This window comes from Mustela erminea, chromosome 1 (genome assembly GCF_009829155.1).
Source record: "Mustela erminea isolate mMusErm1 chromosome 1, mMusErm1.Pri, whole genome shotgun sequence".
NCBI lineage: Eukaryota > Metazoa > Chordata > Mammalia > Carnivora > Mustelidae > Mustela > Mustela erminea.
In genome coordinates, this window is record NC_045614.1 from 109,501,320 (window position 1) to 109,520,767 (window position 19,448).

The following is a 19,448-nucleotide window of genomic DNA, read 5'->3' on the forward strand; positions in this document are numbered from 1 at the left end:
TTAGAATTGTGATTTAACTTTGCTTTCTGACTGAACAAAGCTGACCTTGCGGAAAGACCCAACTCCTGTGTGTGCCTTCGCCGTGTGCTTATGATGATGACGGAGGCTTTGGATCAGATATTCTCTAGAGGACTCTCCAAGTATGTGCCCTTGGAACACTCCTGACTCACCAGACTTAATCATTACCTACCTCTGGGTTTCATTTAAATAATATACAGAGATATTTTATTTTCCAGAACTGACATGAATGGATTACTTAGATAGCAATCATTCTAAAACATACATACTTATTTTCTCAAGCAAATTATATTAAATATAAAGAGTATTTTTATGGCTTAATAAAAATCATCACAAACCAAATTTTAAGACCTAAAAGGGATTTATTATTAACCATTTGTGTCCTATGTTCTTGATCCCTTAATTTTACTAAAACAAAGACTGAAATCTAAAAGATTACCTGGATTCATGCTCAGTCTCCTGCTAATATTTTCCTACACTTCAATGCTTCTCTTTATGAAAGCCAACAGCTGTACATGAAGAGTAAGGTTATTTACCCAAACTCTGAAAGATTTTTGACTGCCAAGTTTTTTAGTTCTTATATCAGCCCTCTCTTCCTTCACCTCTGTTATTTCTTGCTGCTATCAACATTCCTGATTCCTTCTAATTTGCTTTTTCTGAACTTTCAAACTGAGGGGGAATCTAGGAATGCATTACTTTTGGGGTCATGGGCAAATAATTAAACAAAATGATACTCTTTTCTATGCCCTTTCCTGTAAGGGATATTTATAGCAAAAGCTTTAGTTTCATAGATGATATTGAAATGGAGAGCTAATCCAAGAGTGTTGATGTTGAATAACTTTTAGATGGGGATCTGAGTGCCTCAAGTTTTAGAAAGTCCTTTTGGAGTTCTATGCCTATGAGAATGAAATCTGATCTCAGAATTAATAATGACAACCACCTTTCCACCAATGGGGTTGACATGAAATTTTGTCATCCTTAAGGTCATACTCTAGTAGACTGACACTGTCATATTCTGTACAAGGAGTGGCACTGTCATATTCTGTACAAGAAGTCTTATATTCTGACCCATCCTTCAAACTGTTTAGAGTATAGCTCCCATAATACTTAATGATTAATCTGAGTAGCAAAATTATCAGCATATCTCTGCTAGTATTCTTAAATATAGTCCAGAGAAAATGCTCTAAATAAAATGTAACAGGGATTTAGCTGCAGAAACAGTCCCTTATATTTGAAGGTATCAAATAAGGCCTCATTCATTCCGTACATGTTTAGGAGATCTGAGGGTGGATTGACAAAGAGGATATTTTGTGGCATTTCTGGAAGTCTGCCTACTCCTACCAGTGCTCAGAATAAAGATCTAGATCAGAACTGTGTCTACAGTGATGAAAGAGAAAGGCAGTTAAAGCCTATCTGGTCCAGGTCCTGTTCCTGTAAACAGCAAAGCCAATCAGGAAGCAGTCAAGTCGCAAGAAGGACAGTAGTAAACTTGTTTCCCTTCTGGTTAAAGGATTGAAAGAAACATTCTAGAGTATTAAAAATATTGATGCAATAGAATTACTTTCCTCCTTTTAAAATTCCCTACTTTCGGGGTGCCTGGGTGGCTCAGTGGTTTAAGCCTTTGGCTAAGGCTATGATCTCAGGGTCCTGGGATCAAGCCCTGCATCGGGATCTCAGCTCAGCAGGGAATCTGCTTCCTCCTCCCCCTCTGCCTGCCTCTCTGCCTACTTGGGATCTCTCTCTTTTTCTCTCTCTCTGTCAAATAAATAAATAAAATTTTTAAAAAATTCCCTATTTTCTGTAATGAGAATGTATTATTTTTACATGGAAATGAACAATTGCATATTTAAGATGATGTCATCCATCACAACCAGAGCCACGACTAATTAGCACCAGCAGTGGGCTAAGACCTCTGCATCTATTACCTCTAGTCCTTACCACAAACAAGTTTGGTTTATAATCTCTATTTCACAGAGAGATCCAAAGCCACCAAGTGGTAAGTGGTAGAACTGGGATTCAGATTTAGATCTCCCTGGTTCCACACACCCCAACAAATGCATGAAACCCATTGGATATAAAAGACAGAGACGAAGATGAACATTGGTGCCAACCAGCTGCGTGTTCCCCCACAAACCTAAATAAAGCCCATCAATGCAGAGCTCACATTTTTATTTGTAGTTTCTGTTCACCTCAACTAATCCACCTTCTTACACCTTTCTCCAGAATGCTGATTCCGACACCTAAAGAGGTTTCCAGTTGCCTTTAAAATTCAGAAACAATCTCTCAGCCTCACATTCGAGACTTTTTGCACTATGGTTCCAGCATTCTTTCATTTCCAAAACTCAAAGCCACAACTCTTCAATGATCCAACCAAACAATGCAACTTGCTGAGCCCAGCTTACAGCGTTTGTGATCATTCTACCAACATGATATTATTCTGTGTATTTGTCTCATATCATCAAATGAACCGCGAGCTGTCCAAAACGAGGGTCCATGCATAAATCATATACGTCCCCCCGACAAGATCTTATATAAGATATATAATATAATATAATAATACATTATTATATTTTATTATTATATATAATAAGATATACTTATATATAAGATATATGATATCTTATGTAAGATATACTATCTTACAGTAAATGATTTTTTTTTAAAGATTTTATTTATTTACTTGACAGACAGAGATCACAAGTAGGCAGAGAGGCAGGCAAAGAGAGAGAGGAAGAAGCAGGCTCCCCGCCAAGCAGGGAGCCCGATGCAGGACTCCATCCCAGGACCCTGAGATCATGACCTGAGCCGAAGGCAGCGGCTTAAACCACTGAGCCACCCAGGCACCCAGTAAATGATTTTTTAAAAAATAAGTAGACCCATGGTCTTTACTATAAAAATTACACATCAAAACAGAACAAAAATACTCTCCCTCAAACCAGATAGATCAGGCTGCTGCTTTTGTCTTTCATTAGTCTACAATTCTGAATCGCACTCTTTAAAACTGAGCTCTCCCATTGTTTTCTGTTTGTTTAAGCGGAGGGGGCGGAAGTGTACCTAAAAGGACATGCTTAGAGAAAGGCCCAGGATGGAAGGGGCTGTACCTTTGCCTGCAGGTTGTCTAGGACCCTGCTCTAAGAGCGCTGGCTGCAGGGGCTAGCATGCCAGGCCTGCGCTGAGGTTTCTGTGTGTACAGAGGAGAGGGCAACTTTTACAATCCAGGAAAATGCCACACAATAAAGGAAACGATTCTGAGGCATCTCCCTCTATTATGAATGGGGATATTTGGCAAATCACATTAGCCTTGAGTTTGTGTAAGTTTTGGTCTCCTCTCTCAACAGGAAGTTGCTTTTAAGCACCCTAAACAGCCAAGTTTCAACAGGCACGGAGTAGCTAAGTTAAAGGAAAGAAAAGCATCTGAGAAAAACTTTTTTTTTTTTTTTTTTTGAATCTCCTCTGTTTCCATTTCCTCTTAAGGGAGATGGAGATTAGATTGTCTGGAATACATACGCAGACAATGAGAGAGACCAGTTACCAGAAACTTGTGGCCCAGCTCTCCTGTGTCCTTTGGAAGCAGATGGGGCCACCCAGGAAGGCAATGGGCATATGAGAGCTCTGAATGAGAGAAGAAACTCAGCTCTGCCCACCAATGCTTCACCTTGATCCTGCTCCTGAGTCAGCAAGCATTTTGCTTTTTCCACTTTGGAGGAATTTGGAATGAAACAAATCTCAAGAGACTATACGTGATATACCTATTTATTTTCCCCTTGATGTTTAAGAAAACATTTTGTGAGGAAGTTTATTTATGATATTCCCTACAGTATGTTATGTCGGCCAATAAACAATAAAAATCCGTCCATCTCTAACTCCTACGCACAGACGTGGTCCACCATCAGCATCACATTCTTCCCTGGTCACGGTTGACATGAGCTATTCAAACTGTTCAGCAAGAACGGTGTGCTCAGTGCCTGCCCCCATCCCTGCCCAAAGTGGATATATTCCATCACAGGTAAAATTCAGACAACATAAACATCCATATTATTTATGAGGTACTTTGATATAATAAAGAAGTCCTAGATTTAGAGAAAGTATACAGACCTGGGTTTGAATCTATGCCTTCATTTATTATGTAGCCTTGGAAAAGGCACTTTAATCCTCCTAGTCTGTTTTCTCTTTTGCAAAAGGAAGAGACAATTGCCTATTTAGTAGAACTGTTGCTGGCTGGGTATAGTATGCCTGTCACCTCTCATCAGAGGTTTAAAGCCCTCCTTTAGCAGACCTCTGAAAAGTCAATTAGAAGGCAAGACATTTCTGAATTCTCTTGCACTCTTGCTAGCTTCTTTTCCATCCACCAAAAACTGCCAAATCATAAATATGGGGTGCGGGTGGTAGAGGAGGACAAAGAAGGAACAAGGGGTGAAATAAAGGCTATATACAAAGTTAAGAAATCCAGACATTTCATGAAACAGAACTGATTTACCTACATTCCACAGTGCATATTTGCTTTGCGGTATGTGAGCAAATGTGTGTGTGGTTTTTTTTGTGTGTGCATTTTTTTTTTTTAATCTTCATGTTGCAATTGTATTGCTTTGCATACATATGAGATTGGGGTTTTATGATTTTGTTTTCACTTAAGATTTACTTCTACCACAGAGCTTTATTTTACTATCCAGGCCCAGAGCAACAATACAGACAGAAACCAGGGATCTTCTCTCTTATTTTTTAGCCCTGGTATCCAGTCCCTCAGTGGGGGGCATTGCTTACATAAGCGAGAACAACCAGCCCATATCTCCAAGTTCCACCCTCAAATGGTCACCCTTTGGTTACCCCTCAGGCTTAAGGCTATGTCCCTGGGCAGCACAGAATGCTCTGGGAAGGACAGGCCCTGAAGGCCAATGTAGGACATTTTGGGCAGCAAATTCTAGGGTCTGTGGTACCCAGAGCATGGTCTAGAATAATTCCTGACAAGCTTTAATATGTGTTTGAATCACACGGGGACCCTGTTAAAATACAGATTCTGATTCACTTGGTGTAGTGTATCCTGAGAATCTAGAAAACTCTGGTCTTCTAACAAGCTCCCAGGTGATCTTGATGTCACCAGTCCCAGTAACAAGTAGCTCAGTGGGGGAAGGGTGCAGGCTGTGAGTTAGGCATATCCCCATGGCCCTGTGGCCTCCTTAGTCTGTGGGCATGGTCACAGCTGGATAAGGATCAAAGGAAGGCTATCTACCATGTGGGACTAGGGCAGGAGTCATGGTTAACCAAGGGAAGGCCCAGTGGTTTGTACCTGATTGCAAGGCAAGAATCTAAGAGAAGAGGGTTCTATCGATAATCTGTGGTTAAAGGCAAAATCCAAAGCCTGCAATCAAGATAGTTTTCCTATCATACAATGGAATTATCTAACAGAAGTCCTGAAAAAAATTTATTTTTCATCAAGAGACTAGTGTTAAATTTAAAGATTACTCAAATGTTCAGTGATACAAGATTTTTTTTTAATCATAGAATCTCTTCCCAGATAGATAGATAGATAGATAGTATAGGTATAGATATAAATAAAGATATATAGGTATAGATACAATGTTCCAGCTTTTGAGAGTCCTAATTAAAGTATATGGTATATGGCCAAGAAAGGAAAACAATACTCCAATAGTGATCCAGTCAGTGTGGAATACCATGACAACTCTCCTTCTAGAGGAGAGTTGTCTCTCCTTCTAGAGGCTGTACATCAGTGAATTTAGCCAACAATAACATTGGCTGTGCAGGTGACTTACCACACTGCTGACTCACCTAGAGTTCACCATAAAATACAGTTTCTAATTTCTAAGTCTTTTTCATGCCTGCTGCTGCTAAATTACATTGTGAAGAGTTGACTTTTCAAATTGACTTTGGAGAAAGTAGACCTGGAAAATACAGCTCATACTTAAATCCCACCTTTGGCTCCTGATCTTTCATAAGGAAGCTTTTGATCAGAAACTATAAGGCAAAACAAACAAACTCTCCTGATGACTTATTTAGGCTAAATGCTCAAGGCAAAAACAAAAGGAATTTAATGTGTTATATCCTGGTAGGGCAGGCATTAAATTACCAGCTCATCATAAAATGTTACCTCCATTTTAGATTAGTTCTTGAATTAAGGGAGGTAGAGCTGAAACAAATAATGGATTGGATGGATGGATGGATGGATGGATGGATGGACGGATGCACAGATGGATGGATAGATAGGTATGTAGGTAGATAGATAGATAGATCAACTGCCTCTCTTGGCCAAAGCTTAAAAATGGTTTAAGTGTTTTTAAAAAATTAAGGGAAAAAAATCATTTAAAAATGAAATCAAATAAATAAATTTTTCCACAATATAATTAAGAGGTGGTAGGACATTTCAGTAACCACAACTATTTTTTGCATTATAAGCATTAACCAAAAGGCTGTAGGAGCCACAAAGACAAAAGCTGAGCACAGTCTCAAATTAATCCTGCATCAAGCCTACTACAGCAGCATTCACTCTTGGGAGCTGATTACTGAAATTAAAATTCGCACATACAAACAATCTCCCAAAGATACTTGGAGTACAACTACAGTCTTCTTCTACCATATCTGCTCATATTTCTACAGAGAGCTGAAAAGATTCTCAGAATATCAAAAAAGCATCTTCAGAATAATTTAAAGGTCAAGGAGATGAAGATCTTATTTTTGCAATTTGAGTTATGCCCAATAGAGTATGTTACCTAACTCCTGAAGACAAACAAAAATTAATTATCATTTAAAACCACAGAAACAATATCATTTAAAGATGTAGTCCTTTTTCCACTGAATATTTTTTTTTTCCTGCTTTTAATTGACCATAGAACTGAGGGTCCATATCTGGGCTATTCTGTTCCATTGATCTATGTGTGTTTTTGTGCCAGTACCATGCTGTCCTGGTGATCATAGTTTCATAATATAGCTTGAAATCAGGCAATGTGATGTCCTCAACTTTGTTTTTCTTTTTCAATATTTCCTTGGTGATTTGGGGTCTTTTCTGATTTCATACAAATTTTAGGATTGTTTGTTCTAGCACTTTGAAAAGTGCCATTAATATTTTGACTGGGATGGTGCTTACAATGGAAAAAAGACAGTCTCTTCAATAAAATTGGACAGCTATAAACAGAAGAATATACACCATACACAAAGATAAACTCCAAATTGATGAAAGGCCTCAATGTGAAACACGAATCCATCAAAATTCTAGAGGAGAACGTAGGCAGTAATGTTCTCGACATTGGCCACAGCAAATTCTTTCAAAACACATCTACAAAGGCAAGGGAAACAAAAGCAAAAATGAACTTCTGGGACTTCAACAAGATAAAAACCTTCTGCACAACAAAGGAAACAGTCAACAAAACAAAGAGACAACCCATGGAATGGGAGAAGATATTTGCAAATATCTTTTGCAAAGATAAGGGGCTGATACCCAGGATCTATAAAGAACGTCTCAAATTCAACACCAAAAAACAAATAATCAAGTCAAAAAATGGGCAGAAGACATGAACAGACACTTCTCCAAAGAAGACATACAAATGGCTAACAGATACATGGAAAAATATGACTCATCACTAGCCATCAGGCAAATTCAAATCAAAATGACACTGAGATACCACATTATACTAGTTAGAATGGCAAAACTTGACAAGACAAGAAACAACAAATGTTGAAGGGGTTGTGGAGGAAGGGGAACCCTCTTACGCTGTTGGTGGGAATGCAAGGCGGGGAGGGCACTTTGGAAAACAGTGTGGAAGTTCCTCAAAACTTAAAAGGAGAGCTACCCTATGACTCAGCAATTGCACTACTGCACATTTACCCCAAAGATACAGATGCAGTGAAAAGAACCCAACGTTCATAGCAGCAAAGACCACAATAGCCAAACTGTGGAAGGAGCTGAGATGCTCTTCAACAGATGAATGGATAAAGAAGATGTGGTCCATATAGACAATGGAATATTACTCAGACCTCAGAAAGGATGAATGCCCAACTTTGGCATCAACATGGATGGAACTGGAGGAGATTATGCTGAGTGAAATAAGCCAAGCAGAAAATCAATTATCATATGGTTTCACTTCTTTGTGAAATATAAGGAATAGCATGGAGGACATTAAGAGAAGGAAGGGAAAAATGAAGGGAAGGGTACATCAGAGGGAGAGGAATAATGAGAGTCTGTGGACTCAGAGAATCAAACTGAGGGTTTTGGAGGAGAAAATAGGTGAGCTCGGTGATGGGTATTAAGGAGGGCATGTATTACACATGGAGCACTGGGTGTTATACACAAACAATGAATCATGGAACATCAAAAACTAATGATGTATTATGACTAACATAACTTAATAAAAAATTTAAAAAAAAGATGTAAAGTATTGAAATTTATCTTAGAAGCAATACTCATTCAAGAGATGGTGCTCAGTGGAACTCTGTTCAAAACACTGCCCCGGCAATATTTATCTGAGATAAACAACGAAATCGGTCTTCATGCAGGTTGCTCACAGTCAGTAGGAAAGACTAACTGTCCTGAGAAAGAAAGATAGGAGGAGAAAACAGTGAAGAGAAGCTATCGTTATATACAGGAAGATTCCACACCTGATTTGAGGATCAGCGAATCCTGAAAGTTGTGACAATCAGAACATGGAGGTATAAAATGCAGTGGGCATTCAACGATGAGGAAGATACTCCAAATGGAAGAACATAACATAAAGTCATGAATGTGGGGAAGTATTGGAGTTTTTCTACTTCTCACCCTGGGCCAGGTAAATTCTGAGTATTATCCTTGAGCTTAATATCTTTAACCAGTGCCTTCCTGTTCTAGAATGAGGGAGAAATTCTCTCCCCTCACCACCATCCCCTCCGTGTGTGTGCACATTAAGAAATTGAGGGTGATGCAGAAAAGGGGAGCATTCGTGTTCCACATGGAAGCACATAGTTTGCAGGTAGCAGACCCTCTCTGGTAAGTCACAGTCTGGTATAATAAGAAGCCTAGCTCCTATGTATTAATCAGATGCTTTAGGGGTGCCTGGGTGGCTCAGTCTGTTAAGCCTTTCTTCAGCTCTGGTCATGATGCCAGGGTCCTGGGATGGAGCCCCGAGTCTGGTTCCCTGCTCACTGGGGAGTCTGCTGATTGGGCAGTCTGCTTTTCCCTCTCCCTCTGTGCATCCACCCCATCCCATGTGCTCATACTGTCTCTCTCTCTCAAGTAAATAAATAAAATCTTTATTTTAAAAAATAGACACTTTACATTCCTCAACCACACATCTCATAGCAATTTTGTGGCAGATATTATTTTCTATATTTATGAAGAAATTGAAACTCAGACTATTCAAAAACCCTACTTAGAAGTATTGAAGTATTTTCTTCAGTTTTGTTTGACCTTAGGGCCTATGTGTTTCCTCCTATGATAAACAAGTCCACTCTCCATCTCTCCAAAGAGGATGCAGGTGGGCTAGTAGTATGTTTTTCTCAGCCAAAGTTCTCACAAAAATCTTCGAAGATACAGAGTGTTTTAATAATGTTAGTTTATCATTTCACTTCTGCCTTTGCTCATTCTCTTATACCTAAAAAGCAAACTGGGCAGGAACACAAATTTTGTTACATTATGGGGTGGTATTATGCTATCAACCTGGTTATTACATAATTTAGAATAGATTCCAAGAAATAGCTTGTTTTTGTTATTGCTTTGCTTTGTTTCTGTTTGTTTACTTTTTCTCTTTCTTCCCATATACGGGTTCTTATATATCCACCGTAGAGGTAACATAGTTTCTGAATACTGGATCCCAAATCTTCACTTTTATCCTTCTCTTTAAACTTAAATTTCAGTCTTCAAAATCACCAGTCAGTCTCCCATAGTCAAAACCATCTGGTAGGAAAGGTAAACTGATAAGGAGAGATTCACATTGTTTTATGTACCCAATTAATTCTTAATCTTAAAGCTTCATATATTATTCCCAAAAGAAATTGTAAAGCACATACAAAAGCTGTTGAATTTGCCAGTGTGACTTAAACCTAGCATGCGTAAAAGAAGAAGTCAACAGAGGGGCTGGACAAATAGATTGGAGTCGGGTAACAAAAGATAAGGAAAACTCAACCACGCAGTCTATCTTTATGCTGTAAACAACTGGGGGCTGAGGATAGCTTTTAATAAGGGAAGAGATATGAACTTGACCATAACTTTGACTTTAAAGATTAAATGGTCAGAACCTGAGGGGTAGGACGAATTTGGAGGGTACAGAGTAAGGGAGACCAGTTAGGAGTCTCAGTGTGGATAAATCATGAGACCTAGAGCAGAGTGTTACCGAGGAGAATAAAAAGGAGACTGAGGGAGACTTCAGGGTTAAAGATAATAGAATCCTCGATCTCCACCTGGAAATTTCTTTGAAAAATTGTTCAGTGTATGTTTCTTGCAATGATCCTATGGTCCTGAGGTTTTCATCCCTAGTAAGTGAGAAGACAGTGGTGCCTTTGACTAGAGCAGTCCCTGTGGGTTTGGGATGGGAGAGAGGTCTATTCCTGGGCCTGCTGGTTTTGAGGGGTCTGTGGTGTAGCAAAGTCATTCTAGACATTTCCCTGCTCCCTTTCCTGACACATCTTACCCCACCTTCCCCGTGCCAAACCCTCTCCAGGAGTGAAAAGCTCTTTAATTATCCACACCCCAGATCAGGAGGCCTTCAGTGTTAAGTGCAGCAGGAAAGAAGAGAGTGCCTACCCCATCCCCCACCCCCTCACCCCCACAAGGCAGGTTGCCACCAGGGCTTTGCCCAGTTTGTGAAGGGGGAGGTGCAAGATGAGGTCTTCCCATCCAAACAGACCAGGCCTCCAACTCTAGAAACTGGGAGTTAAGGACACTGCCAGAGGAGCCCCCACATCTCCTCATTTATAACCTGGGGAATAACAAAACAGATATGGGTGGTATGAACTCTCTCCTCACAATCTGGCTTCAAGTCGCCAATTTTAAAGAAAAGAAATTCCTAATGAATGACATAAACCAATTAGAGAGCTGCCTAAACCAAGCCCAAACCCTGCAACAGAGGCTTCAGGTTCTTAATAGGTGCAGTGATCTGAACAAGGGCCAACGCAAGCAGATGTGGGACCCTGGGACGCCTGAATTCTGGCCTGTCCTGGAAGACAGCCCAATACTCTGGGCTGTAGAAGCTGCTCTCATCCATCTCCTCACATTTAAGGATGACTTTACAAACATGCTTCCCAATCTCGCTCCTGTGATCTTCTGTCCTGGCTTCTTTGCTCATTGCCATGTGGCATTTAATTACAATATTCTGTAAGAGCCCATCACCCAAGGACATGTGGGAAAGTGTTAAGATGTGGGATAACTTGTCACCCTAAAGTTTTCACCTGCTTGTTTTTGCAAATGAGTATGCTTAAATTCTAAAGAATTTAGAGTTATCACTTAGATTTTTTTCTAGCCTGAAACTAATATAAGTTTGAAAGGAGGGAAGAAGAGGTACAGGTGGTGGTAGACATATATTAGCTGATCAGTCCAAGCCAGGATCCTTATAATATATTAGTTTTTAATCCTCCCACAACTGTGTGAGTCGTGTATGATTATGATTATGATTATTTCTATTTTATACAAAAGAAATTGAGAAACGGGGAGGTGAAAGAGGTTTTCCAGGTGGTAAAGGTAGCAAGTTGGGGAGATACACCAGCTCCAAAGTGTGGCACTGTAGCCAAGCTAATATAATTGCTATTTTTACATAACATTTAGTGGGGAGAGAAAACAGCTAGCAAGTAAGGATAAGCAAGGAAAAAAGAAAGAAAGAAAGAAAGAAAGAAAGAAAGAAAGAAAGAAAGAAAGAAAGAAAGAAAGAAAGAAAGAAAGAAAGGAAGGAAGGAAGGAAGGAAGGAAGGGAGAAAAAAAGAAAAGAAAAATTGCATCTAATTGCACCACCCAGAGATAATCACTCTTAATATTCTGCTGTAAATCCTGCAATTGCAAAAGTTTTAAGTCCCTTTTTGGAGCTCCTACACTGATGCTACAGAAGGCTTTTGAACAAATTACATCTTCTTGTCATATTCAGAATCATCAAGAAAAAACAGGAAAGATATTTTCATGTTTTAAAAAAGTGAATGTGAGAAGTACTCATCAAGTCTGGAGAATTAGAAGGTATTCCTATTCTGTTGGTACCTGTCCTCCACAAGCTCCCCTAAAATAGCAGCCATGGATAAACAAAGGCATGGTCAGAGCTCTGGGAGGTCTCCAAAGTCGCAGTCAGAGGGGTCCACGGTATTTTCCATAAGCTTGTTTTGTGACCATGGACAAAAACTGAGGCCCTCAGATTCAGTCTGTCCAACTCCCAAGTGGTGTTTATCACTCTTACCCTGCCTAGTGATCAGGATTGTTTTCAGGAGTTAATGAGATAAATATTTATGAAAGCACTTGGAAATAAAGCAGTATGCAAATGAAAGATAACTGCTCAAATCTCTAATAATTAGGGACCCAACTTCAGAAATAAAGATTTTGCCACAGGGTAAAGGGAATCATGATGCTATCCGTTTATAACCCTAAACCATAAATTAGTTGCCAAACCATAATAAAAATGCTACTGTAATAAAAATCCATTTTCATAGATGTAGTATATGAATAGTAATAATTGGTGATGATGATGATGACAGCTAATATTTATTTCCTTTGGCACCTTATTTTCAACACTTTGGAAGGGATTTGCATGGCTTTCTCATCTTAATTCTCACACTGACCCAGTGTGGAGCCATATTATCTCCATTTCACAGATAAGGAGGCTCCATTGAAGTTTACAAAGTGTTGTTACATATAAACCAATTGCCTCATTTGATTCTTATATCCCCAATAGTTTTTTTATTTTGTTGGATGATAAAATTATGAATCAGAAAGTCAATTTGCCACGTTCACAAAATTTTCACAGGGAAGATTTGGTCTAAAACTTGGTCTGCCTTGGGTTTTTTTTAAACTAAACTGCTGTTGGCTCTGTATTCAAATAATCACAGAAAGCTTCACCACTCAGTTAACTCCTCAAATAACCCAAGGTCCATACATATGATCCCTGTTTTGAGAGGGAGTTTACCTGGCTTCATTCTAGCCTATGTAACTCAAAAGATACCTGCAGAGGTTCTCCAGCATGGGCCTCATGCCAAACCTCCTCCTCTTCATGATTTTCTCCTTCTCCTCCTCCTCCTCCTCCTCCTCCTCCTCCTCCTCCTCCTCCTCCTCCTCCTCCTCCTTCTTCTTCTTCTTCTTCTTGTTTCCTTATTCCTACTTAATTTTAATTTTTTAATTTTTTGTTCTGCTATGTTAGTCACCATAATTAGTTTTTCATATAGTGTTCCATGATTCATTGTTTGTGTACAATACCCAGTGCTCCATGCAATATGTGCCTTCCTTAATAGCCATCACCGGGCTCACCTATTCCCAACTCCCCCAAACCCTCAGTTTAATTCTCTGAGTCCACAGACTCTCATGATTTGTCTCCCTCTCAGATTTCCCTGCCTTCATTTTTCCCTTCCTTCTCTTAATGTCCTCCATGCTATTCCTTATGTTTCACAAAGAAGTGAAACCATATGATAATTGATTTTCTCTGCTTGGCTTATTTCACTCAGCATATTCTCCTCTAGTTCCATCCATGTTGATGCCAAAGTTGGGCATTCATCCTTTCTGAGGTCTGAGTAATATTCCATTGTCTATATGGACCACATCTTCTTTATCCATTCATCTGTTGAAGGGCATCTTGGCTCCTTCCACAGTTTGGCTATTGTGGTCTTTGCTGCTATGAACGTTGGGTTCTTTTCACTGCATCTGTATCTTTGGGGTAAATGTGCAGTAGTGCAATTGCTGAGTCATAGGGTAGCTCTCCTTTTAAGTTTTGAGGAACCTCCACACTGTTTTCCAAAGTGCCCTCCCCACCTTGCATTCCCACCAACAGCATAAGAGGGTTCCCCTTCCTCCACAACCCCTCTAACATTTGTTGTTTCTTGTCTTGTTAAGGTTTGCCATTCTAACTGGTATAATGTGGTATCTCAGTGTCCTTTTGATTTGAATTTGCCTGATGGCTACTGATGAGTCATATTTTTCCATGTGTCTGTTAGCCATTTGTATGTCTTCTTTGGAGAAGTGTCTGTTCATGTCTTCTGCCCATTTTTTGACTTGATTATTTGTTTTTTGGTGTTGAGTTTGAGAAGTTTTGTATAGATCTTGGATATCAGCCCTTTATCTGTAGTGTCATTTGCAAATATCTTCTCCCATTCCATGGGTTGTCTCTTTGTTTTGTTGACTGTTTCCTTTTCTGTGCAGAAGGTTTTTATCTTGTTGAAGTCCCAAACTTCATTTTTGCTTTTGTTTCTCTTGCTGTTGGAGATGTGTCATGAACTACAACAGTCTACACTCAAACACAGCCAAGCCTCTGTTCTGGAACCATTCAGAGATTTTTTCCTCCACAAAATCTTATTCCTTCCAAAGAGATCCAACAGCTCTCTAATAAATGTTCATCCTGAATTTCTGAATTCATTGATGACAAACAGTATCTGTTTTATTTATCTCTAACAGACTTAAGACACAGCTTTCTGTGTGAGGGTACTCCATGGACAAGACTTTCAAGTCATCTTTAACACTTCTCTTTACTTCATCAGCTCCATCAGTTCATCACCAAGACACAGGCTTTAGGATATGGATGAATTTAGAGCAAAGGAAAGTAAATACAGTATGCATGAAAGGTGTCATAGTTGGATAGCTTGGAGCAGCCCAAGAGGAAGAAATTCTGTGAGAACATTCACTGGCAGTAGAATGATGGTACACGTATGGCAAACACTGATATGTCTGAATTGATGAGGTTTTGAGTTATATAAAGAGAATATAAGAATGGACAGGCTAAAAAAGTAGGTTGGGATCATAGTGCAAAAGTTTTGTAAGCCAAGCTATGAAACTGTATGTTACTACTTCTCATATTTGCCTGTGGAATATTCCTAAGGCTGTAAGGGCAAGGCCACTTGCTTTAAACACTAAATTTATTTGCAATCTCTTGTTTTATCCTTAAAACCATATGATTAGGTTTCCTGCTATATCTCATTTACATGGATTGGTTTTAATTTAAAAAATAGTATTTTAAATCCTAACCATTTAACACTCATCAAAATTTAGACTTCAGATGGATAAGGCATATTTATTCTGTGGCTTCTCAGAGACTCCAGCATATCTCTGTTACTTGAGATTTTCTGCAATACAGCTTGTGAAGCATAAAGAGATAATGGAGCATCACTAATGGAAATTTGAGGAAAGAGATGAATCAATCAAAGTGATAAATTAAGAAGATAATCCTAGAGTGTTAAATTGGATTAATTTGAGGACTGGTGGACATTGGAGGCGGGGAAGATGCAATAACTTCATAATGTTTAGTATTTATTTAGTGCTATAGCAGACACTTAAGATAAATAGTCTTAGCTAATCCCAATAATCCTATGAAGTGCAAACTATCGTCATCTCCATTTCACAGATTTAAAGAAACCAAAGGAAAGGGAATATAAGAGACATTCTGAAGAGTTGTTAAGTTGGTATGTGGCTGAAACTGAACTTAAACCAGAACAAGTCTAGAGAGTCCAGGCTCTTAAACACTACATTGAAGTGCTTTGGGGACCACCATATTCATTGAAATGAGAGGTAATAAAGACCCAAAGTAACATCATGACAGTAGCCATGGAAAGGGTTAGGTTTGAGTAATGTGGCAAAGATAGACTTGACAGAATTTGACAACCTGGTTAGATTTGGGGGAAAATAAGGAGTCAGAGATGACTGATTTGTGAAACCTGGATAATTGGGACGATAATGAGGCCATCCTCATAAATAAAGGCCTATAGAAGAGAAGCAGGTTTGTTAGGGAAGCACGAGATAGGAGGAAGATGATGTGTTGAGTTGGAGATGCCTGTGGGGCATACAGGTGGAGACAGCCAAGGGGAAGGAGTGCAGGTGTGGAGTGCTTCCCATCACTGGGCCCCCAGACTTGCTAAAGTTTCAATCAGCTATTTGCAGCCTATTTTCAGTCTTAGACTCACCCTGAAAATTGGTGAGTGACAGGATAGAATTTTCCATAAATGCTCAGAGTTGGAAAAGAAAATAACAAAAAACAAAAAACTATAAAACCCCTATAAATTCAGCCACCTCATAATAAGCTGGACACTTTTGCAAAATCACCTTACACTGCTTATATTCCAAACTCAAAATATTAGGCACAAAAATCAGTGGCTTGAGGATAGATGCAGTAACAGTGGAGTAATTCCTTCCTTCCCTGAAGCAAACTGCCCTTATGAAGGTGAATTTGCTCCTGCATGATAATGAAGTCTATTTGGAAGTTTCAGAAGTGCAGTTTAGCTCAAAATTATTTCCTTTGTCTGGAGTGAGGTCTAGGAGAGCTCCTAATCAGGCTGAGGAAATGAAAGAAAAAAAGAAAGAAGGGGACATTAGGGAAGAGTCCAAAGTTGGCAGAGGAAAGAAGACTTGGAACACAGAAGCCACTGGGTCGTTTAAAATGCTGATGTGGGGGACACCTAACTGGCTCAGCCAGAAGAACATGGGACTCTTGATCTCAGGATTGTGAGTTCAAGTCCACACTGGCTATAAAGATTACTAAAAAAAAATAAATAAATAAACTTAGAAAGAGAAGTGAATTTTGTGTTTCAGTTAGTAGGGACTTAGGATCACAGGACAAATTGGGATTGGTCTTTCTAAAAATAAGCGTATCACCCGAAAAGTAACAGTGAGTAATAGAGAGCTTTTCATAGTAGTTCTGTCTGCCATACCAGTCTTTCCTTTCCTCCTGCAATATATGTTGACCTCTGGAGCTTGTTCTTACTTTGCACTGCAGTCTCACTACAGATTCCAGAAACAACCAAACAGAATACGGAAACTTTGCTCTCACAGTTTTTCACAGATAGCAGCATCTGCTGGCTATAGACAATATATTCTTCATTTTTTAACAAGTGAAGGGGATACATTATTGGTCTGAATTTTAAAAATTTTGAAAATGAATTTTATTACTTTAGGCTGAACTTTGGTTGTGTTCACACATACACACACATTATCTCACTCTCTCTTATTGTGCTGTTTTTGATACAACCTTTCTGTTAAAAATCCAAATGCTAATTTCCATGATTATAGTATTGGGTAAAAAAGTCCTATCACTACAGATTCAGTTCTCTAAATCTGTTCCCACACTGCCACCGCAGAAGTTTTTTCTTTTAAAAATTTATCAAACCATAAAATGGGGGGACAACATACAAAGATAAATGCATTTAAGTTATGCTTTTAGAGCTGACTTTTCAATGAAAAATTTTAATAGTCATTAAATATTTTCACATATAATAGTTATTAAGTATTTTAAATAGTCATCACCAGTGATTTTTCTGGGCAACATTAACTTAGCATCCTGAACCCAAATAACATTTGTACTGACAGATATTGTGATGCACCGTAGCACTTAGAACATTAAGCAACACCAGCATCTCTGAATACTTCCTCTGTGAAATTATCAGCACCAGAGCAAATTGCTCAGATATTAGAGGCACTTTCTAGAAATAAGCACAATGCCCTTTGAACTGCCTGGGGCTCTCAGGTATTTCTTGTGTCTTTTCTCATTTTTTTTTTCAGTGTTCCAAAATTCATTGTTTATGCTCCACACCCAATGCTCCATGCAATACATGCCCTCCTTAATACCAGGCTCACCCAACCACCCAACCCTCTCCCCTTCAAAATCCTCACTTTGTTTCTCAGAGTCCACAGTCTCTCATGGTTTGTCTCCCCCTCCAATTTCCCTCAACTCATTTCTCCTCTCCATCTCCCACTGTCCTTTGTGTTATCTATTGGCTTCTACTTCCCCTCTTTTTTGGGCTCATATCCGAGGCTCATATCTGTCACAACATTTGCAGATTACAACTTAAAACAAGCATTTTAATAGCTCTCAGCAAAGTTTATAGTCTTGTTCTTTTTTAGACAATTCTAAGTGTCCAGTAGTATTTATAGGGGAACTACACATATTACTTCTATTTGAGTTCTAGAAAATATGCAGACAAATGAAATATCACCAATAAATCAGTAAATAACACCTTCTGACACAGAATTCTGAGATGTAGTATTCAATGACACGTAGATTCACTTATTATGGATTCACTGAGTCCTGACTATGAGACAACTTGTGTTAAGAGTTTAATGGGAAAGTTAAGGCCCAGCCCAACCAGCAAGTGCTTACAATGGAGATGTGGAATCTTTAAGACATGCAGTTGTGCATAAAATGCTACTGGAGTAAAAAAAGTTGGCCATTAATATGGGTTGAAGCTGAAACTTCTTTGGTAGAAAATAATATGCTTAGGGGTTCCTGGGTGGCTCAGTCAGTTAAGCACCTGCCTTCAGTTCAGGTCATGATCCTGGTGTCCTGGGATCAAGATGCACATTGGGGCTGCTTCTCCCTCTCCCTCTGCCCCTCCCCACCACCCACCAATTGTGCTATCTTTCTCTCTCACTCTCTCTCTAAGATAAGTAAATGAAATCTTAAAAAAAAAAAAAAAAAAAAAAAGGAAGAAGATTCTCAAAGACCAAATGAAAGCCCATAATCAGCATCTACATATGATGGAGGCTGTATGTTCAGCATGTTCTGAAGGCCACAGCATTAGGTATGGTCCCCCTTTCAAATAGAGTACATTCAAACTAGAAAGAGAAAACAATTGAGAATGAGTAGAGATAAACTCTGGGATATGTAGCAGGTTCTTTTGGCTGTTGTTTACAATAAATTCTGTTGAACTAGCCAACCAAGAGCCATTTGAAGCCTTCTTTTCTTTTGCCATCCTCATATAAAAATATCAAAAAAGCTAAAATACTTGATTACTTAAAGTCAGGACACTGTTCCAGACAGTGAGATATAGGATGACAACCTCTATGAAATGAAAAGGCAAAGAAAACCCCACCAGGAAAACCTATTAACCTCGGTCTCCTTCCCCTTTCTTCCTGTTTGATGTGCAGAAGTGATGGTAGAGGAGGTATGGCACCATCTTGTAACCATTAAGTGACAGCATGAATACCATGGTCTTCAGGGGAAGGGCAGCAGAATAGGAAGATGAAAGGGGGCTGAATTCCTGATGGCTTCAGGAGCCATCACTGGGTGCCAGTGCTGAACTTTTTCATAAACAAGTGTTAAACCACTATTTGTCTTAACAGCTGTCTACAATCCTTACAACTAAACCACTCAAGCTCCTGCTCTGGTCTGGTACTGTTCTAGAAACTAGGGACACAGCAGGAAACCAAATCAAGCCCCAGATGTTATGGAGTTCTGCTTTTGGTCCATGGACACAGGCAAGAAATAAGCCAACATATATTATGTGGTAGAAATATGTGGTACAGAGAAAAATAAAGTAGGGTAAAGCAAAAGGCTGATATGACAGGGAAAATT

At 39.1% G+C, this 19,448-nt stretch overlaps 1 protein-coding gene across 4 annotated transcripts in view; it reads right to left on the minus strand.

The window, feature by feature from the left end:
* TPRG1 (tumor protein p63 regulated 1) overlaps window positions 1-19,448 on the minus strand; it is a 239,080-nt gene that overhangs the window by 28,818 nt on the left and 190,814 nt on the right. The gene's annotated exons all lie outside the window — the stretch shown is intronic.